Below are 23,572 nucleotides of genomic sequence, written 5' to 3'. Positions count from 1 at the left end.
TCCTCATGGCGGATTCCGTGACTTTTCGATAAAGCTAAATTTGCACTGATTCGGATTAGGCGAAAAGGTCGACTTTCGCAGTGATTGCAGTACCTTCCTACATAAGGCAAACAGCGTGAACTGCGACAGTCGACAGTGTCCCGTACTATCTTTGGCCATTATCACAGTCTGACATTCTACGACAATGAGGTGGTACAATAACTGCTGTTGTGGTCAGTCCCAAGAAACAATCGGTGAAAACTGGTTAGCAGTAGATGTCTCGAAATATGGTATAACACGTTACTATCTGACAAACGGGGACAGTGCGAAATGAACTTCTACGTTTCGCCGTAGCTTTACCCAGGAATCGACGTTATCGCTCCGAAAGATTTGATCGACAGTCTCGGAAATAGATAATTTGTCATTCTGATAACTTTTTTTGCTCGAATGATAAATCGGACTCAAAACAATTGATTCACAATGCTGCTGTCCTCGCACAACGCAACGGTAATAAAGATCTCGTTACTTACCAGTTTAAATATCTTTCAAACTAAACGAACTAACCGTCTAAATAAATAAATAGCCCACTATTTTTGGAATGATCGCACATTTACGTGGTCGATAAAACACCGTAGAATAAATGGATCACGCCGACAGTAGCAAACGTGATAACAACTAAACAAGCTAACGTAGGCGAGCGTGAGTAAACAAGCCATGATTGTTCCGCAATTGATATTTGACAGTAGCAACACACAATTCAATTTATATAATGACCACAATAGTGCCCGTCGCTTTGCATGTCGACAGGCGTACCGCCGCTTCGATTCCGAAACCGCAGTCAAAAGCTCGCGGCATGCGCCAATTGTTGCCCTAATTGGTTTCAACTGGGCATCTTTGAACGGGAACCATCACCGTGCACTGACTGGAGTTGATTATTAATAATTGAAAAGCTGGTGTCATCAATCGTTTCGGAACTGTGCTGTTTCATGTTCATGTAACTGTACGATCGAGCTGTACTTGCGGTCCCACGGGAGGTTAACGCGTTTAGTAGAACTGCGATACGTTGGTAGTAAAATTTTCGCTTGCGATTTTTCTTTGAAGTCCGCTTCGCGAGATTTTCGGGCACTGACACAGTATATCGCTCAGTTAATATAAAAAAGAAGTACGTTATTTCCCAAAAAAGAAACCATTTGTTCTCCTGAAATTTCTCTACAATCATATCAAGGGCAAACTAACTTTTACCATTCTAATATGGAAAGGTTGCAATCGAATAGCACGAATGATGACCTTTTCGAACCGAACCGGCAAAGTGAGACTCATATACCATTCGAATTGGTTAACCGAAATCGAAAAAATACCAGTGCGCACTGGTATGAACTAGGCTATTGACTTATTACCGATTTTCTGTCAAAGCTTTACCGACTTTAAAACTGAGGCCCGGAGGGCCGAGTCTCGTATACCATTCGACTCAGTTCTTCGAGATCGCAAAATGTCGGTGTGTATGTGACAAATAATGTCACTCAATTTTCTCAGAGATGACTGAACTGATTTTCACAAATTCAGGTTCAAAGCTATTAAATTCCGTTCCGGTTCCGGAATTACAGGGTGATATGCACCGAAAAAACGAAAAAAATACATACACGTTTCTCAGAGATGGCTGAACCGATTTTCACAAACTAAGATGCAAATGAAAGGTCTTATATTTTTTTTATTCAATATTCTTTGCATTTCATTTGGATCCGACTTTCGGTTCTGAAATTTCAAGGAAATATATGCAAATTAATGATAAAATGCGCACTCAATTTTCTCGGAAATTTCTTAACCGATTTTATCAAAATAAGAAGCGGGTCTTGAAATTCTTTTAAAAGTCCTCGAAAAGTTGATCTGGATCCGACTTTCGGTTCCGGTATTACAACGCGATAAGTGAAAATTTTCAATTTAATGAGTATTTTTTCAAAAGTGATGGCGAAACAAGGCGAAATAAGTTCCACTTTAGAGTTTACGGTTATTTACGATACTATCAGAACCAGTATTCAGGAACCAGCATAACCGAAAACGAATCGTATGGCCAAAAATAATATGACGAATAAATTGCAATAGTTTTAAGGCCAACTTTGAAGCTTTTTTGGCCTCGTCTTCTATATCGGTATGAATTTTGAAAACTTATCAACTTGTAATTCCAGAATCGTATAAAATTCAATTTCCCCCTGGGACCATATATCCTTTAATTCGAATTTTTGTTTTTGAAATCCGATTTAGCCTTTTTTGAGAAAACGATTAAGCTTTGAGAAACGATTCGATACTGGAACCGGAATTCGAAAATCGGTGTAGCCGAAGTCAGTTAAATTCGCCTGAGGAGCTGAATAGTTTACATTTGATTCAAACTGTTTGAAAATCAGTGTAGACATCTTTGAGAAATCGTAGTGCGAATTAAATTTTTGGGTACCTTCCGAATCGAAAACGGAATACCGCTAAAACTGAAATAAATTTATTTGGTTATCGACTATCCAAATCTGCAAACCCGATACACCTGATTATTTTATGTGAAATAAACATTTTTCTACTAATCACCCTGTATCTCCTGAACCGGAAGTCGGATATGACTAAACGCAAGATGTTTTATAGGATCTTAAAACCTTTCATTTGATCTTAGATCGGTTCAGCCGTCTGCGAGAAAATGAGTTACAATTTCGTTTCGCATATCATCCTGTAGTTCCGGAACCAGAATTCGGGTCCAAATGTAATTTAGGAACCTTGTTTGAGAGTAGACGACTTTTCATATGAATCCGAGTTTGTAAAAACCGGTTGAACCATCTCCGAGAAAAGTGAGTGGAATTATTTGTCACACATGCATTTGCTGATCACGACGAACTAATTCGAATGGTACATAGGTGCTATGTTCTCCCAGCATTTATGGCTGTAAGTAGTTTAAATCAATATAATTATAGAATTACTTTCAACTCGAAAATGTTGCCATCATCTGATTTACACGAACGATTATTTTGCCAAAAATGAACCATGCTAAAATCGATCCGAAGCAAAAAGTCATGAAAAAAGATGCTGCAGATTGGTACTTAGAAACAATTGTGTGTTACAGTATAAAAAACCGTGTTTCACGTTGCTCCCAAGTATTGCGTTGTCATACAGTGCTTAAAATTCCTACTGATGGAATAGGGGGAAAGTCGCTTGTAAACACAAAAATATCGATATTTCCGTTGAAAATGGACGGATTTGAACAATCTATGGCTTGTTGGATAGCTATCACCGTGCGGAATCTAAGTCTGAAAACATCTTTTATTTAGGTCAATTGTGACAGATATTGTCAAAAAACTGAAAGTTTTGACATGAAACTTTGTATAACTCAAAAAGTAAACATCCAATCTCAAAACCATTCAATAGCGTTCAGGGTGACGGAGAGACCTTTCATTTGGAATTAGTTTGATCAAAATCGGTGCAGCCATCTCAGAGATCTCGACCTCTTAGTTGACAACACACATACAGACACCCACACATACACACACGAACATTTGCTCAGTTCGTCGAGCTGAATCGATTGGTATATGACACTCGGCCCTTCGAGCCTCGGAAAATTTTTCTAAAGTTTGAGCAAATTCTATACCTATTTTTTATATATCTAAAAAAAGGTAAAAATCATGGTACCGATAATAGATTTTTATCCGTGCATGTATCGAAGCTCAAATTTCCACCTTCAAAATCTCAAAAAGATAACCACAGCCTACCATGTTTTATCAGTTCCTGAACAGTTTTACTCAGTATCTGATAATCCACCAGTTTGGCACTGTATTTGCTCTGTAAGCATCAGTGCCGGTTTTATCCAGATGTGACTAAAGTCATCATGCGAAGGTCCAAGCGATTTCATCAGCACTGAATGAATGTGAGCACCAACCGTCCAATGAACCTGTATAGTGCCGGTTGAACCGGTACTGGTTGGACATAATCTGCTAGCCGGAAAATACCGGATGGAAAGCGGTATTAACTGAAAACAAGTGTGGGCCTGTTGCTCAGCAAACAAATCGCAAAACTGCAAACTTTCCAAATAATTCTTGCGAGTCGCTGCAGAACAACCAGTTACTAAATTATTCAGTTGCAAATAAAAAAACCGTTCGTTACATAAGAAACTAAGCTGCATGGGTTCAATTGGACACCTACGGATCCTAGCGGCAACGTTATCATCGGTGCAATTCCGTACGGCTGCGGAGTGTTTTGTAATCTACAAAAAAAATGCAATCATCAATTTGTTTATTTATTGTACCTAGCAGCGTAAACTAAAAATCAGCTTACTAATGGGTCAGCAAAACTTAAGTGTCCACTTCTACTTCTCCGACCGACATTGTTCTGTTGCTAGCTTATGATAGAGAACGTGATCAATACAAGAACTCGATACAGCAAAACGTGAGTATTCCTTACTTGATCACTGCAATCGTTAGTATTATCATCACCATGCAGTAAAGTACAGATACGTGTTGATAGATACTGAGCTCGCTTCTTCAAGCCGTTCGGTGTCGCTATTTTAGTTTTGATAAATGCAAATTATTCATAGGCACTTGCCAATCGAAGAATTCCCTATTACCAGTTTTCCGATCTGAGTTGTAACAAATGGGGAGGTGGGCAGTCCGAACAGTGTAACTTTCTTTTTTACATATTGATTAACTTGTAAAGTGGTCGACCTAGGTTGGTCATTCACCGTTTTAAAATCTTTGATACCCATACAACAGTAGTAGTCTTAATAGTTTGTTTTTTTTCTTCAGCTATGTGATGACAGTAAACTCGTACGAGGTCGTCGACAAGTTTATGTATCATAGAATTCTAATCGGATGTGATAAACATGGCCTTGACTTATAGAGACTTATGGCAGTTGTAGAGTTTCTGTGAAATGCGAACACATTCGAGCGATAACCCTACCGTAAATTTTCTACTACAGGTATTACTTTCATGTAGTGAATTACAAAGAAACACTATTGTCTTTTGATGAGACAAACCACTCAGAAAGATAGAACGTGTAATAATTGTACGATAGATAGGAATCCGTTCGATGAACTACAAACTCTAAACCTAACACATTCAAAGCTTGACGAGTCAGAAGACGCGTTAAGCGATAAGTCCAATGAATAGCCTAACTATGAGGATAACCGGCCTCTACTTCAGCAGCAGCATCATTAGCTAAAGCAGGACTGGTCAGCTTGGGACTGGATGTAAATCTTGTCACTATCATCGTATGATCAATATTACGACGAGTCTCAGCCACTTCAACCGGTAAGCTTTATGATTTTAACTGTTGTGGGACAAAAGAAAAAATCGAGCGCCGAAGTTTATTTTGTTGACGTTTTATAATAATAATCTAATTCGAACTTTATACAGCAAATGAATTCATTCCAAATTAGACTGAACCGAACTGACTTGTAAAATCATCATTATGAACACTTTGTTCATCATGTTTGTAAATTTTATTTATCATGTTTATTCAATTCTTCTGATTTGGTTCATTCAATTTATTCTATTTTATTTAATTTGTTTTTTCATTCATTTTTTTTTGTTTCAATTCTAAAGGATTTATTTTTTTTTTGCTTTGTTTCCTTTTTTGAATAATGTATATAATAGATTAGGGAAATTTGGATGGAATTCACGTGAAATATTTTCTGCGAGCGACATCCTTTTTCTGAGACATCTTATTTCTATCATCAATTTTTTTTTCCAATCGTTTTATTTATTATATTTTTTGTTCACTTTATCCGTCTCTTTAATTTATTAATATTATTTATTTAATCAATTCACAAGCCGATTTTCACAAACTTGAATTCAAATGAAAGGTCATAGATGGTCCCATACAAAATTCTTGAATATTATTTGGATCCGACTTCCGGTTCCGGAGTTATAGGGATTCGGAAATATAGGGTAAAGTGTGTGAAAATTTTTTACCATCACTGAAAAGGTCGAAAAACCGTAAAAAGTTTTCTAAATCGACCTCAAATCTTCTCCAATTGATAGTTTTTATCAGTAGACGGCTAATGAAACCGATTTCGGTTATTCTTATAAGAATCGAAGAAAATTATTTTGAAGAATGCCACAGTATTATATATGATAGTATGATTCATATGAGAAAGGCATCATTAAACCACTAGGTGGATTATAACAGGTTTTATATTTTATTTGATTATTCCATTTATTATATTTGTTTTTTAACTATCACATTTATTTTATACATTTTACTTATTAAAATAATTTAATCTTTTATTTTATGTAATATATTTTGTTCGTATCAATAATTTTATTTATTATTCAATTTATTTTATTTTCTTCATTTTGTTTATTAATTGAGATACATACATTTAATTATTTTGTTTATTTTGTTCGTTTCGTTTATTGCATTTATTTTATTTAATCCATTTATTTTATTCATTTGATATATTTTACTTAATTTACTTTTTTTTTTAAATTCATTGTAGTAATCATTTCAATTCTGTGAACATTGCTATGTCCAAAAATCAAATGAAATCTCAGATTTGTCGTAGAATTAATATGTAGTGTGTGAGTAAACATTGTAAACCATTTATATGTATTCTACCTTTACTTGGCGAAATAAATAAATAAATTCCATTTAATTGATTTATTTTTTTGATTATATTCCAATCGTTTATTTTATTTATTCATTTATTTGATATATTTAATTTTTTCTAGAGATTAACCTTTTTTTGCTAAAGCACATAACCAATTTCACACTCTTTACGTTTCGTCTTAGACTCTTCAGTGCATAGCAGTGTAACCTGCATGTTGGAATTGGATTCCGGAACTGAATTCAGTTTCGCAGCTAGTTCAAAAACTAAATTGCAATTGAATTCTGTGCCTGTTCTAAGTTCTGAATGTAGTTCTTGAACTCAGGTCTAGTCCCTAATTCCTAAATTCTTCGAGTCGGTTTTTTTTAGAACCATTAACATATTCCCAAAGAACTATGCGAAATTTTACTTTACTGTACTATATACGGTCCTTTTTTCAACCAGTTGGAGTTCGTAGTTGTAGGAACTTTCTGTTAATTTGCTATATAAAATGCATAGTACCGGTTCAATTTAGGTGCATCGTTTCAAATTCTAGTAGCGAAAAAGGGAAAAGCTGGCACAATTGATACAAGTGACCAACTAATTCATATTCGAAAGTAAGAAGAAAGCGTTTTAATTATATTCGTATTCACGACATCCAGTAATGTCTGTGACATTACACACCCGTACTTTTTATTCATTTTATTCATTTCCTAAATTATATTTGCTATTTAAAATTTAGTTGTTTTCTTTCTTATATTTATTTAAATGATGTTTTTTGTTTCGTTAATTTCATTAATGTATTGATTCTATTCATGTTTTTTGGTTTGTTTATTTAATGCATATTATTTATTTATTTTTTAATCTTATTAACCTAATTTATTTATTGAAATTTTTAATTTTTCGAATTTATTTAACTTGTTCTATTTATTTATATAATTTTTCTTTCATTTGCTCGTTTATTTTTTATTTATCTCATTTATTTTAATTACATAATAATTTGTTTTGCTCCGGCGAACGACCGCAACTTGGTTAAAGCCGGGTATAAATAAACGATATAAAAAAAATTGCTTTGTTCATTATGTTTATTTTAATTATTCATTTGTTTAATTTTTTTTCCAAATTATTTATTCTATTTGTTTTATTTATTCTGTTTTTTTTTTGCATTTATTTTATTATATTATTTATTTTATTTTTTCTATTCATTTTATTTTATATTTATTGAAATTAATTTGTTTTTTTTTATTCTATTTTGTTGTTCGTTTCATTTATTTAATTTATTCTATTTGTATACTTTTTACTTGTATCATACATTTTGTTGTGTTTCTATCTGTTTTATTTATTTTGTTTATTTTATTTACTTTATTCGTTTTATTTTTTTATTTGATTTGTTCTTTCCAATATTTCATAAATTTGTTCAATTTCACATATACTATGTATGTTATTTAAACTTTCACACTTACACAATTGTTTGGCTACATACTCTGTTTTTAGTGTTGATAATATGAAATAAACGGGTTTTTATACTCTTAACAATCTCTTAAATGTGAAATACATCTGCTAGAAGAGAATAAAACTTAATAAACTTGTAGTGCTGACGAAGAAATCTGCATTTATAGTCGCACAAATGTAGTATGAAAGAATAGCATATTTATCTACTCTTCTGGATTGGAGCTTCTTTAGTTTTGTTTCAGGAAGCATTTTCCCAAAAAAAAACGCTCCTGCGGAATTATCTAACGCCATCCACGTGCCGTCAACTTTTATCTGTTTGAACTTGTCCTATTCGTTAAACTACTCTGTCAATTGAGCCACTCTGGAGATGCAAGTAATCCACAAAAATTTTCTGATTGAACGTAATGTAATTTCTTTATACTATCAATATGTAAGACAACCTGAATCATATCTGAAGTTTCTGACACCACAGATAATCATTTGCATTCTCCTAATAAACCTTTTGGATAAAACAAAATTGCCTTGAACGGACTTGCCAGAGTGATTTAGGACACACATAATTGCAATTTCCGGAAAATGGGTTAACTCCATAACACGCCAGTCCTTAAAGTCATAACGTTGTATGATTGCATCGGAGAAAAATTAACATACGACCTCGGTGCAGTTCGTTCGAATTTTACTGGAATATGAAACATGCAAAACGAGTAAACCTTGACGTATGTGATTTCTGTGTGAGGGTCATCTCATACATGACCGTTGATAAGTACTATCGATAGAAAGCCCTTATTTATTTTGGGAAATAAGTTTAACATCAGTTATGTGTAATTTTAGCTAGTTTTATCAATCAGATGAAACTTAGTAAAACATTCTGGTCGGTTGGCTCAAGCATTTATACGTGTAAGTTATCGTTATCGCATAATACGTAATTTACATAAATTTTTTCGCTATAAATTGCGTCAAAGGTAGCTATTAAAAATGCTATTTGGTTTGAAATTTTACTTTGCGTGAACTGATTTAAATACAAATTTGATACTAGTGTTCCTTGGAAATTGGACAGCCGAAACATCTAATCAGTTCTATGAACAAGAGCTATCCACTGATTACTTTGCCCTCGCTAGAATTTGCATAATCAATGCCTCTTATTTACGCCTACACCGCTCGCTACCGGTGTCCACACGGCACAGAAACCATTAAAATCAATGAATGTCGTGTCCTTGGGCATACCTTGAAGCTATCCCTGGATAGGACACGGGAGAATTATTCCGTTTTTCCTATATTGTTTCAGGTTCACATGCGACTAAGGAAACCATAGGATAGAGTCACGTCACATTTTGTCCCGTCGTTGGTTTTTGTTTTGTGGATATTAAAATTCGATCGAGCGTCAGAAATTCTTAGAAATCTTTACATTACTTTCCAGACTAGTAAAATGATCATCCCTCATTTTCGATTCTATTAAGATTCAGGAACGAATCATTCTTTTTCGCTATCAAGCCGATGTTTCAAAAAATAGGAGCTTGTCGAAATTTTATGCAGATCGATTATCTGATTGTTTTAGTAAAAAGTTTAATTTTATTGACATTTATTTTCTTTTAAAGCGGTTTTGTTAATTTTTGTAGCAAAAAACACACAACAAACCGTTCCAAACAATTTTCGTATTTCGTCCAGTTAGCCGTTCAACGAACTCTCAACGTCCAACAAAATCTAACCACTTTCTCAGTGGGATGTCATTGGAAGAAATAAAAACCAAGTTCTCAAGGAACAAATTTCTTTACTTTCCCCTATGATCGGAAATGTTCCAGCACTGCTAATTATATTATGTCGTCATTTTCCCGAAATTCTAGGCTTACGAATTGGTTAGAGCCGGATACGTTGTCCTTGGTCAGGACTCAGCAGGTAGAAAGTTAGTTCCTATTTCTCCGTAAGTACATAACACACCTTGATTGGAACTAGTTTTCAGGAAGAAAACTTTAACATATTTCGATAATGCTGTTTCTGTAATGCGTCATTTGACTATCCCATGAATCGACCCCCTTCCCGAGCGGCTTATGTTGAACATATCAGGTTCCCTTGGTCCAATGGGTGGTATGGTTGTTGTTAGCTTGCCCGGTGAAGGTCTTCATGGAACAAAACTCAAACCGGCACAATCCGGTACGCTGACGCCTACAGGAATCATTGCTCCATTCAGCTCGGTTGGATGTATTTCTTCATCCTCGTTCGAAATATATTTGAATAATACTGTGGAAATGCTTCGTTCGGTTGAAACTACAATGAAAAACAATTTGCTTTCCTTCACGGTGACAGCATAGTACTAATTGATGATTTGCAAAACCAGCTATTTTATTCCACGTTCCGTTCGATAAAAAAAATGAACTAAACTCTCCTACTAACCTCTCGAATGTCCATCCTTATTTACTGCATTCTTCGAAATAGAAGAAAGTGCAGTTTGGTTAAACCCGAATCTCCGTAATGAATCACTTTCATTTAATAGATTCGATATGGATTTTAATCATTTCAAACATCAACTCAACGATATTGTTGATACACGTAGAATGACTTTTACGTGTAACATCTAATCAAGTAAAACAGCAACGAAATCGGTGGCGCCAGTAAGTATAGACGTTTTAAAAGTAGCTGCACCCCTATCTATATTAGCTCTCAATTTTATCGCATCATTCAAGTCCATTGGTTAAGGTTAATGGACTTCTAATGGCCGTAACAACGATTTTAGAGCAAATTACGGCGAAATTTGTCGATTATAGGCCGAATAAAAACTAAGACGATGCGATTACTTCGAATTGTAAGATGAATATACGTACAGTTACCCTATATCCGACAGTATTGAATGGCTAAATCGTGTCAAGACGCCCAGTAAGAAATCCAATGATAGCGTTTAAAGTCCGTTCGATATTGGTTCCGCACAAGCCTCCGCGTTGTACGATTAGATGGTTATTTGACACGTACTGAAAAATGAATTTAATGTACCATGAACCAAGGGACGAACGTGGTTTGTTACAGTATGAGACATTCTGAGAATAGAAAATATTCGTCAATTTCGTAGATTGACAGCAACATTTAGCTGTTGTAGTAGATTCAAATAGCAAGTCATATGCAATCCGAAATTAAACCGTTTCGAAGATTGAAAAACTGACTGCAAATCGATGATTATAAGTCTATATAGATTTCCGTAACTTATAAGATACAACTTTTCACGCAAACGATAAAAAAGGGAAACTCAAATATTTGAAGCCCATTTAAAAGTAATTCAGTAGACGAAGAACCTCCAGATCATAAATTTCCCTAGCATTGGGTTCATCAGATACTCTTCCAGTGATTAATGCTGATCAATTCCATCTCGAAAATTTTAATTCATCGTTGCATTTCTATATCATCTGTCAGTTCAGTATTAAAACTAGTAGCAGCTAGGAGGGCAAAATTACGTTGTTATAACGGCGTTTTTACTACAAATTTAAAGCAAAAAATGTCCCGATTGGAAAAAATTTTCTCTAACCTGAACTTCATTTTCACATTATATCACGACATGTTTCGAAGAGACTAATAGTAACAAAATATTTCCTATCATAAGCAAATTTTTTTTTTGTTTCATCAACATAATCACCTTTCAGGGTGATACAATGGTTCCAATGGATCAGAATCATCGACTCGTTGCTGTTTTCGTTCCATCGAAAGCAATCGGGGCACCCACTTGGAAAAAACCTTTTTCATGCTCAATTTTTCATGAAGGATAGTAAATACACTTCCATATGATATCTGTGTCATCTCAGCAATCTCACGGAGCTTCACTTTACGATCTTTCATTATAATTTTTGTCCCTTCACTCACATTTTCCGGTGTAACGGCTTCCACAGGTCTACCCGAGCGTTCCGCGTCATTTGTGTCGGTACGACCACGTTTAAACTCGGCGAACCACCGACAAATCGTTGCTTTTGATGGACAAGAGTCCGGATAACATTTTTCAATCCATTGTTTCGCTTGCACGGTGTTTTTACCCAATAAAAAACAATGTTTTATCAAAACACGAAACTCGGTTTTTCCATTTTTTAAACAAACTACAAAACGACTTTACTCCAACCTCGATAACTCAGCTGTTTCTGGTCGGATCGACTTAAAATTTTGACCCGTTTCAAGCAAAGGTTAGTACTCTAGAAAGACGGGGTTACTGGTTTACTACGAGCGCCATCTCTGCTTTAGTCTCGGGATTTATTGATCCATGTGTTACATTGAAAAATAAAGAATTGTGAAGTACCTTTCTATTCAATTGCCTGCTCCGAATATGTGCATGAAAATTGATGTAAATTCACAAAATATTTTTATCTGTGTGCGTCACTGCTTGTTCATTTCCCATTTTTGGTTTGTGTCATTTGTTCGATTAGTGTGGATGTCATTGGTAAGCTGCCAGCAAGATAAACAAAAAATACGTTTTGAAAAAATTGTAATCAATTAGTTATACTCAGTTTTAACCAATGAAATACAGAAAACAACTATCATTTTAATTGTTTTGCGACATAGGGCGTTTCCGTGTTGATAGACTTAAGTTATTGTTTATTCAAGTATATTGTAAGACGGTTTTTTTTCGAAATCATGATTTTAATGTAGAGAACGAATACAACAAATTTCTTCAAAAGTACTGTCCCTCACTTCCTACAACTTTTGTCCCCCTATCAAGCGATTCACTGATTCCTTTTCCAAATTAACTTGCAATTCCACATCGAGTCGATTAACGAATCATTGACAGTTCGTTGCAATCGCAAAATGTCCTAGGATGAGTGCGTATGAGATTGGGCCGATTTTTACAAACTTGGATTTTAATAAAAGGTAAAGTGGTCCTAAGCCAAATTTCTGAATTTAATAATAATTTTACTTTCAGTTACGGAATTTCATGGTGTTTAATTTTTTTCCATCATAGTTGACCGTTTAAGAAAAGTTAATTCCTTAAAATTGCATACTAAATTCTTTTAGTTAAATATATCATCAAATAAATTAATTTTGGGGTTATTCCAGCTCCCGATTACTGGTTCCGGAAGTACCGAAATTAGTGCTTAAAAATTCCTTAATGGAACACGCTTCGATTTCCCAGGGAAGGCTGAAGCATACTTCCTTAACTTAGATTTTAAAAACTAGGTGTTATAGTCCCATAGTAGGCTTTCGAATTTTATCTGGATCCGACTTCCGGTTTCAGGTTCGGCTTATCACAGTAGGATGAGTCTTAAAAATTTTAAGCATTTATTTTATGTGAAGACAAAAATATAAAAAAAAAACCTGATTCGATTCACTTAGTAGTGTAATGATGCCTTTCTCATATTGCTCATAACATCATAAAAATTACTGTGGAATTCGCAAAAAACAACTGTTTTTTTTAATAGAAATAAGAAAGTTTGTTCGGACTTTATCTAACAAAATCTTCAAATCCTGTTTACCCAGTAGTTTCGGAGCTGGAAGTAGTATCCACAACAAATTTAGGAATTCCATATGACACTCTGAATGGGCTGCGAAGTCTGTTGAAACAGAAGTTCAAATTCCACTACAGGAATGTAATACCAAGGCTTTGCTCATATGAAACTGAAGACTTTTCCTTCGAACCTGTAAGTATGTGAAAATCGATTTGGCCATCTTGAAGAAAAGTGATTGAGATCCTTTTAGCAGTTTTTGGTCACTATTTCCAATAGTTTCGAAACCGGATTCAGATGACCGGAATAGCCGAGGTTGGTTCGTTTGCCAGCAACAAATATGACTTACAAATGGGAACAGTTTTGAGTCTAGTTAGATCTAGAATAACCTAGAAATAACCTAGAATAGAAATCTCATGCTCTATTTCGATTGAACCAATTAAAGGAAATCTAACAAACTTTTGCATATGCAAGTCAAGCTAAACAGCATGAATCAGCAGCATAAAACATGTAGTAGGATTATTATTATTATTATTATTATTATTATTATTATTATTATTATTATTATTATTATTATTATTATTATTATTATTATTATTATTATTATTATTATTATTATTATTATTATTATTATTATTATTATTATTATTATTATTATTATTATTATTATTATTATTATTATTATTATTATTATCATTATTATTACCGGCGCGGTAGTACTGCACTATCGGCTATGAAAATTGCATTCACATCGTAAAGCTTTAAACTTCAATGTAAGTCAATTCATTGACATTCTTTTATTCTTTCGATCGCACTTATCATAAAATAGTTAAAAAATTTATAAGTTATTTTATCAGTTTGAGCTCCATTTTTGGAGTTATTCTTCACTATTTTTGGTGCTTCCAGAACAGGAAAAGGGGGGGGACCAATAGCGCAGAATTAAGTTTATATGCCCACAAACTAGAAGAATTTATCGGACAGTTTTATGGGACTTGTAACTGTTTTTGACCATAGTTCGGGAAATCCGGATAAAATTTTCTAGAAATTTGTAGACAACTATAAGACCTTTCATTTGAATCTCGGTTAAGCCGTTTCCAAGAATGGTTCGAAAGTCATATTGTGAATCTGGTGGGACCCAAAGGGGCGTTGTGTATTATCAAATATATTATATATCAATATGGATCACTTTAACGAATCCAATACAAATCGAAAAAAAACATCACAGTAACACCATCTCGTGACGAAAAAGGCTATTAGTTCAGTCATGTTTAATAGTTTGCGTTTAGCGTGCACTCAGAAGTGAAATGTCAAAAATAATTGAGCATGATGCTCACATAGAGGTGTGAACATTTTCATATTTTAATGTTTTTTCTGACGAAAGTAAATATCGCCTATAAATAATGTAGAATTACGCTCATTTAGACCTATCGTTTTCACTTTCAAGAGTTATAAGGCAGTATTCAAATTTGCTCGGGAATGTTATGAATAGTGTTGAAAAGACGAAACCTATAGCCTATGAGGGCGATCTTTGGCAGATCACTTCTGATATATAGAATATATCAACAAAATTAAAATGAAATGAACGGTTCCTACAAACCATGACAAATAAGTCACTTGTTGGAATAAAAACACACGTAACGCAATGGTTTAATGGCGTCCTTCAATAATTCCTGTAAAGAAGTGACTAGAGTTTATTGATTCAAGTGCATTGTAGTTTATCGTAGTTACAATCGAATGACCTCGAGTCTACTTTGTAACACGCCAGCGAAACAACCGCCAGATAATTGTTGTATAGCTTCATCGCAGATTACAGCAGTCCAACGGTATCCAGTAGTAATTGAACTCTAAATCATAACTTATATATTCTAATTAGTATACGCAGGCTTTGATTCCTGATAATTTGAAATGTGTCATTTTGTAGTTCCAGAATGAAACATATTCAAACTAAGTTCTTTAGTCAACTGCCGCATGTGGCAAAAATATCTGACCAGAAATTATAAGGATTAAGGTAAAACTGTTTTGATGTTTCCACCGGTCTTAATACATTCCATGCCAGCAAAGCGGCAACCTCAATTACCTATGTGAGAGACTGTAGGCTTACCTTGAGATACTAATCAGCCGAAATTAGATTACCCACATGTCCCCATCAATATGTTACTTGTAATGTTGTCTTGAAATTATGCTGACTCCCGCTAACCGAAAAGTTTCTAACAACTAACTAACTCCAAGAAAATTGATTTCTGCTTACTACCAGTTCCATCCGGCAATGGCTAGCACACACCGAATGAGAATGTGACAAGCACTGGTATATGCTTCCCGAAGGAAACATACCAACGTCGTAAGTCGAGTGTGTCACACAACGATGTTGACGTAATGTTCAAAAACCGATCAGTGGAAAGCGTGAGTAAACTAATAAATTGCTGGTTATTGTGAAGAATGAAAAAAATGCACGAATGAAACAATAAAAAAAATCATACATGCAATTGACTGTTATGATAATGCATTTATATTTTGGATTTATATAAATCTATATTCATATAGAATTCTATAAAGGGATGTAACTAAAATTTTGATAGCGATAAAACTTTTGTGATGGTGTCTAGTGTTTGGAAGGTAATTTTGAAAATCACCATACAGAAAAGAATTGCGAGTTTTACATTATGAGGTAACGGAATTTTACATATGATACCATTCATCAGAACGTATCTCAAATGATTTGAATTTGTGGTAAACACATTCAGTCTTTGACGCAGAGACGAAAAATTATTTTTGTCTGCACGGAAATAAAACATGTGGTAAACCAATAACAACAATATGTCGGTCCCCGAAGACGTAATTTACGATGACGAAACTTTGCGATCTTTAAACCGCTTTAATAAAGTTTAAAGCACAGACTAACAGACAGGACACTCAAATTAAATTTTTTAATAATTTTAACGGTCATTTCGAATATTCCTTCAGTTGGGACAGTACTCGCATATGTCATGATGGCGCCACGTTACTCTACCAAAAACAATCAGTTTGTCATCTAGACTGTGTTTATTTTTTTCATTTACCAACAGAGTTGCCATTCATACAGAACTATCTGTAATGTACTTATTGTTATACGTCCATGCGGATTTCATGCAGGATACAGATTTAATACATATTACCAAAACTAAATACAGATTTCTGCCTACTTCTCATCCTCCAACGCAATACAAAATCGAATCTATGTTCTGTTACGATATTCACTTGATTCTGGCCTGCCGCCAGTGTGCCGGGGGAAAATCATCAATACAATCAAAAGTAGCCTAGATGACTACAAGTTCATTTTTCATCGGGCCCGATAATGAACGTTTTAAACATTCCGTGCCAAAAACTAACTAAAAGGAATAAATATTACAGCTATCTATATACCACAAATTAATAATTAGTTTTACCTTCCTGAGTAGTCATTTTTCTGAACCACGTTGAGAAACATAAATCGTTCCTTTCAAACATCGCTAAAAAAGTTAGATATATAAACGTAATCCCATAATTTATTGCGACGATTTTTTTTTCAAATATTATACAAAGCTTGATGAAATCTGGCATCCCTGCGAGCAGCTGATCTTTGTTGATAAACGGGGGGAAGCCAACTAGTAAAAAAACGTTTACATAACACAAAGGGTATACCGATACTAAATAGTTCGCGCAGTTTAATATAAGTGGAACTAGTGTCCCACGAAAATTTATTTTTAGTAGAATTTACTCATAGTGTCATGTCTGTTAGTCTGTGCTTAAAGCGTGATTGTGCAGAACCAAAATAAAATCACTTTCAAAATCCGCTTAACCAGAACCTCACACATATCAATAGTACAAATAAAAAAAAATTAAATGTATTGTTCAAAAGAAATTCTCGGTAGTCGGTTACCCAGAGTTTAAAAATACTTGAATGCTTTGAAACATTCAAAATTTTCATCATTACATAATGAAAGTTATAGTGAAAAATGAATGAAATAGTGGAAATCATCATTGATACACTGCCGCTCTACGCATAGTTAGAACGGCAGTACAGGACTCAATTATTCTGCAATCTGCGGATAACGTTCCGGATATGGAACTCGTCTGGAATCAACTGAGATGGAAAGCTATTTGAACAGAGTAATACAAGTTCAGACATCGCACTTATGCTGTTGTTATTATGTTCAGTCTCACCACTGTGATCTTACATTGTAATCAAGCTGTCACCCACCAAATTTTGTAAGCCAGCTTGTCATACACGAAATTCGCAAATATCCTCTAATTGGTAAATATTTGTGTGATACATTGTGTCTATAATTCCAATATTTTTTTTTTCAAATAAACGTGTACTTGAAGATTAATTAAAAACTTCGTACCAAATATAACTGCTAAAAGCTAATTGAACGCTTCATATTGGTTGACATCACTAACTTCGCGACACCTACCGAATGGTCCGATAAGTCGTCGTCCTTCCGTTAAGTAGGAGAATTGTAAATATGTTCTATGTGAACGTTTGCCAAAGGGCCATCCTTTAATAGTGACTGTCATACTGTTTGAATATACGATATGAATTGGAATGGGAATGATCCCGAAGAATCATGCTCTATATAATTATTCGTACACACTTAAAAAAATTCCTGTGATTTTACATCTTATTAGATGCCCATAAATGGAGCGTCGCAGTTCACGCAAATTCACGTGGAAGAACAGTTAATATTGTGTCTAAAACTCCATGACATGAAATTAGTAGAAATAAAAATAGAATACTGATCGCAACCGCCGCGACTTGAACCGAGAATCATTGGATCGCATGTACGTCTGTTAATCGACTGACCCACAGAAGCATACATCTGCTTGGTTGGTAAAAGGTGCATTTAAATTCGTACAGTCGCAACTGCTAGCAGAATGCAAGTTACAGTCGAAACTAGTAAAATTCATGCCAATCTAACATTAAGTCATTATAAATGAAATTTTCCATCATTTGACAAATTAGGTCTTTATGAATTATATCGTATGAGGGATTAAGTCACCTGCAAAATTCAATTTTTTTTGGTGTGTAGCTCATACAAATTGAACATCAAAATGGAGCCAATTGAACGATTAAATTGTAAGCTAATAGAAGTTTGCAATGTTTCACATGTAAATACAGAAGAATTTGAAGATAGCATACTACTTTTTTTTCACTGGACAAAAATGCACTGGCTGGAAGAAAAGTGAGACAAATGATGAAATTTACAACACAGAATGCCTCCAAAAATGTTATATACCATTTTTTGTGCAATTTAATTGTAAAACTATGTTTTGGTTGGATTTGGCATGATGTCACTGTGTATTGGAATGGTATGAGGCTCATTTGGCGCATATGAATACGCCATATGGATATAACTATACAAGCTCTTTTGTATGGTGTGAAACGAAACTAACGAAACTTTTTTATCAAACAACCTTTTGGAATTGATGAGAGTTCCATTTTGGAGTGTTTTGGCCACTACATCCGGTGTTTACAAGAACCGGTATAGTAAAAGTGAGTTTGTTTTGCAAATAACTGACAAAATCTGACAGCTAGAAGAAATTACTGACTATTTTTAACGTTTGTGCTCCTTTCTATCTTCGCTGCCGTACCGAATGGGGCAGAATTCAGTTCATCATTCGTTTCTCTTTCAATCGAAACTCAGTTCAACCCCCGTCAGTCAATCTCTTGAAATAACAAAATATCTCTTTCAATTGAATGAGAGAGCAGCCTTTGAATGAGGTGCATGTAATCAATTGCATTTGCTCAAGATAATAGATAAAAGGTGAACCTGGTACCAGCAGAAATATCAATTAATGATTTGTTTTTAGTCAAGAAGTAGAGCTGCCTTGAGCTAGTTTTGCCAATTAAACAATCCTGCATATGAAAACACATGAAGAGACAGCCTAATTTACTAGAAGAACCAAGCATGCTTCGCTTTTTTTGACCGCAAAAACATCCAACAGAAAACAGCACACACCGCATTAAAAGTATATCTTCACTTTCTGCTTTACCGTCAGACGCTGATTTGAGATTTTGTTCTTGTCTCTTTTGCTGCATATGAAGTACATCAGCGTCATCATCTATTTGATGATCTCAGCTGATGTGTGACAGCAGTTGCTGGTGATAATCGGAAACTCAAATGAGAATCGCCACACTCTATTTACAATTCAGGCCGGAGAGAGTTATGGTTATCGCGTTGATGTCCATGCCTATTCATTCCAACTTGCTCACTACCAACAGTAAAGACAATGAAGCAGTTAGACTAATTGGCACTTGAAACTGAGCAAGCAAAGCTTCAAATGACTAGGTACAACTGACGCTAAATTTTGGGAGCTCCATTTGAGTATGATAGCAAAAGTAAAATGAATGAGAAGGCATATGCTGACAGTCAATGGTCATAAAATTCATTTTCCCCAAACAATACTCAATTGAAAATGAAGTTTTACCACACTGTTTTTAGCATCAAACCTTTATAACAACATTAAAAACGCTCACAAAAAAGTCATTTCGAAATGGGAAGTACGATTTGTACGAAATTCGAATGCAGTTTATGAGATTTCTGCCTTTCGTACGGTAGGCCCTTGCGAATGTTACAAAATTACGCACCCACTACATCCATTGCTCGGCTCTATAGCTTTCCAAATACACGATATTCGATAAGAACTTATAGATGGAAGCCCAACCTACGAACTTATGTACAATATTCTTGAATGCAATGCTTGAAACCCGCACCAATTTTTCATAATTTTCTTTATGGTCTATCATACTATATACCTTTTACACGATATGAGATAAAGGTCTCTGGTGCAGTGAACAAGAAAAATGTTGAAGATCATGAGCTCAACTAAAAAGTCATGAAATTTTGGTATAAAAAGGTCGTCAGAAGGTGGGATAACTAAGTGCTGACAAGTTCCTATCTAATGCCCTCCCGTGTATCTATGATGACATTTGGTCAATAGAACGGCATCGACTGAGTGTAATCGCCTTCTGCGTTAGTAGCAGAATGAGAGGGTGCGAATTGGTTTGTATGTAATAATTATTTTGAAAGGTGAAAATTATTGAAAAACCTTCAAATATGTCAAGTCAAGTTCGCCTTGACGTCCTATTGCTGAAGTGTATTCAAACTCTCAATGTGACTGTCAACTTATTTTCATGAAAAACCTTTGCAGCATTTCTTGCAATTCATAAAATAGAATTTTGCATATCATCCTTGTATAATCCTTGATTGAAGAAAAACTTTTTGTGTATAATGTAACAATGTAGGTGCGTCTATAGAAAAAATATTCAGAAGTGTGCAATCTCATACTATGTTTCAAGAGTGAACGTTTGGAAGGTTTTGATACGGTAAGAAATGAAACATTGAATGCAAACTTGAGTATTGGTAAGATTAGAAAATAATAATTATTCATACAAAACTGAAGAACATAATCTAAATACGCGTCGATTGCTTGCCAATTGCAAGGGATCGAAAGTCTTTCTGTAATGTTTGAATCCATTTAATGCAAACATTCCATTTCGGCGGGGCTGGTTGATGAAAACTCGGAGCATGATTTGCTCTGTACACGAAATGTGTCATCGTAGTTCGATTGAGTCAACACCTCCTGGACTAAAGCTATTTGCACGTATGAACAAAACACATGGAAACGTTTTTTTTCCTGTAAACTGCTGCCAGACAGTGAGAGTTCGGGATAGGTTAAATACACAAACACACTCACACAAAGATGCACATAAAAAATCAAAGAATCTGTATGTTTATACAGAAAATGCAGATGAATAGTCAGGTTTTGGACACTTACAGATTAAACGATTTTGTTAAGATTGGTAATATTATCGCACCAACTAGCCGGAAATACACATTTCTACGCGTCGATTTAAATAGATAAAACCATGTATTTTCAATAATATGAAATTGAAATTTTAATCAATAACGAGCTGTGTCTTATTTCGCCTGTTTGTGGGCTTTCTCTAAAAGAGACGACAGTATTGAGTGAGTGAGCGACGTATCCGTGGAAAAACAAAATCTTGAATCAAATGTGGAGCTGAACAGCATGGGAACGGCTGTACTATTTTGAAATACAAGTATAGTTTTTAAATATTGTTTATGTACGATTGAGCATTCATATTTAGATTTTCTTTGGCAAATATTGGTGTTGTGAAATCTTCAGGCAGATATTGGTGTTGTGGTTAGTTCAGTGCTTTTATTTTTGCTTAGAGCAGAATTGGACATAACGAACATAGTATCACAATATAACATCTCTGCTAAGAAATGCAAAATCTGTGCAATTCTTGAAACCAGTGTTTATCAAGAAGTATTGATAATACTGAGACAACTCATATTTGTTAGTAATCAATCCTTGATAGAAATTTCCAGCGCTAAATTGTTAGTTTTCATAAATTGTGAATATAGGGAGAAGTAGAAGAAAGCTAGATTTTAATTGTCTTTATTCTTTATGAACAATATGAACAACCCCACAGAGCTATCCCTTGTAATATTCCTTTTCATTTCAGTGATCAATTCAATCTATTCATATTCGCCCAAGGCATGTAAGCAGAAGACTCGGCAATCTGCTAGCTTCAAAATAATGGATTATACATATTTCAATTCTTACTCGTCATAGCATGAGCAGTTCCCGGAAAGTAGGATCAAAAATATAATTCCCTACGTGCTTCTTTCGGAGCACTCCGCGAAAACGATAAGTAAGCAAATCTTGGATGAATCGACAACGGGTGCGATCAATGCAAGTGACTTGCTAGTAACTTTAACCGAGCAGGCAAATGCTATCGGTAGCTGCTGATTTGAGAGTGGAAAATTCCATTCGGCTCGATATTTTCGTTGTTTTTTTTCTGCGTTTTCTACTTCATATCATATGTTTTATATACTCCTTCGCGTTAAACCAAACATTGGGTGTATGCGATATTGCAACTTCCATCGCAACACCGGCCGCGGTGGCGACATCGCTAAGCAACTCTCTCTAGGTCCCTCTCTCTCTCGCTTAGCGAAGGGAATATTACTTTAGCGAAACCACATACTTTTTTTGTCTGTACATTAGTGGGTTATAACATAAACCCGAAAAAAACTGGTCATGAAGGTTCTAGTCAGAGTTCAATATTTTGTTCCATTATGTAAGCACGTGCACGTGGTGAAAAGTCTCGTGACCGGTAGTTTACATTTCCTTGCATGTGTTAGACGTTTATCTCACTCGACACTCTACAAAAGTCTAGGAAACAATCTGCACAACACAAACATATACCGACCAAAGTGATTGGCACGCAGAAATATTCACGCCTTTGAGATATCACGTTTCAAAGGATTAAAAAACAAACGAAAACACCAACTTTTTCACCCAATCCCCGAATGCGAAATTGATTGATTCGCTCGTTATCTGCCGGTCATCTTTGTCATAGTGTAAACAGAAGGAGAAAAAAAAATCGTTTGTATTCGTTAGCGACTGATTAGCACTGACTCTAGAGAACTTGTCATTCACTTCAAGATAGCCAGATTACACGAAAAATGGTCCAGATGTAAGCGAGTTCGTATGACGATAAAGTTTAGAAGTACAAAGTATCAATTCGGTGATTGTTTCGGTACCTGAAAAGAGAACAAAAGACGGAAGAGAACGCACCTTATCGATTCGCCGACGAATAAATCACCGCTGTTGAGAGTGGAGAAAGAGAGCGATCAGTAGAACTCGAGAATGAATGCACCGAACGGCGTACCAATATATCTTCACTGACTGACGAACACTGCAAGACTGAGCCAAGACACAACGGGACCGATGGTGTCTACTGGCTGGGCCGACCGACAGCTATTCCCAGCATCGTTGTGCGCATACGCGTGGCGCACCAGAGCACATGCATCGCCGTGTAACTCCGTGGTTGACTGTAATGGACCCACGAACAGGACTTGAAGCAGAATGTTAGCAAAAATATTGATCTCTGTGCTGGCCGACTGAAGTGTGAATCATTCTCGAAAATGTACCACATTCGTCCTCCATGACCAGCGGAACTGGGTATATTTAATCTGCGGTAGGTACGAAGATACTAATCAACTCTAAATGATATAAACGGGTTCGCCGAAGTGTATTTTCCTGTTTGATTTGGTATCACACTTCTGATTCCTTTTTGGAACGATAGTTTGGAAAAAAGAAGAAAAATAATTGTCAATCTAATGATCAACCGTCAGTTGA

General features: G+C 35.1%; 1 protein-coding gene across 4 annotated transcripts in view; it reads right to left on the bottom strand.

Moving 5' to 3' along the window:
* Window positions 1–23,158, bottom strand: part of LOC131439041 (monocarboxylate transporter 14) — a 67,153-nt gene extending 43,995 nt beyond the window's left edge. For 3 of the 4 annotated variants that reach the window (XM_058609564.1, XM_058609559.1, XM_058609563.1), the window contains exon 1: window positions 23,009–23,158. The gene's annotated coding sequence lies outside the window, so the exon portion shown is untranslated. Of the gene's footprint in view, window positions 1–12,246; window positions 12,266–23,008 lie in introns of those variants that run through there. The other variant, XM_058609562.1, reaches the window with a different exon arrangement.
* Between the last annotated feature and the right edge of the window lie 414 nt (window positions 23,159–23,572).

The sequence above is a fragment of the Malaya genurostris genome, chromosome 3 (assembly GCF_030247185.1).
Source record: "Malaya genurostris strain Urasoe2022 chromosome 3, Malgen_1.1, whole genome shotgun sequence".
NCBI lineage: Eukaryota > Metazoa > Arthropoda > Insecta > Diptera > Culicidae > Malaya > Malaya genurostris.
The sequence above is the reverse complement of the archived record's forward strand: the minus strand, read 5'-3'. Positions and strand labels throughout refer to the sequence as shown.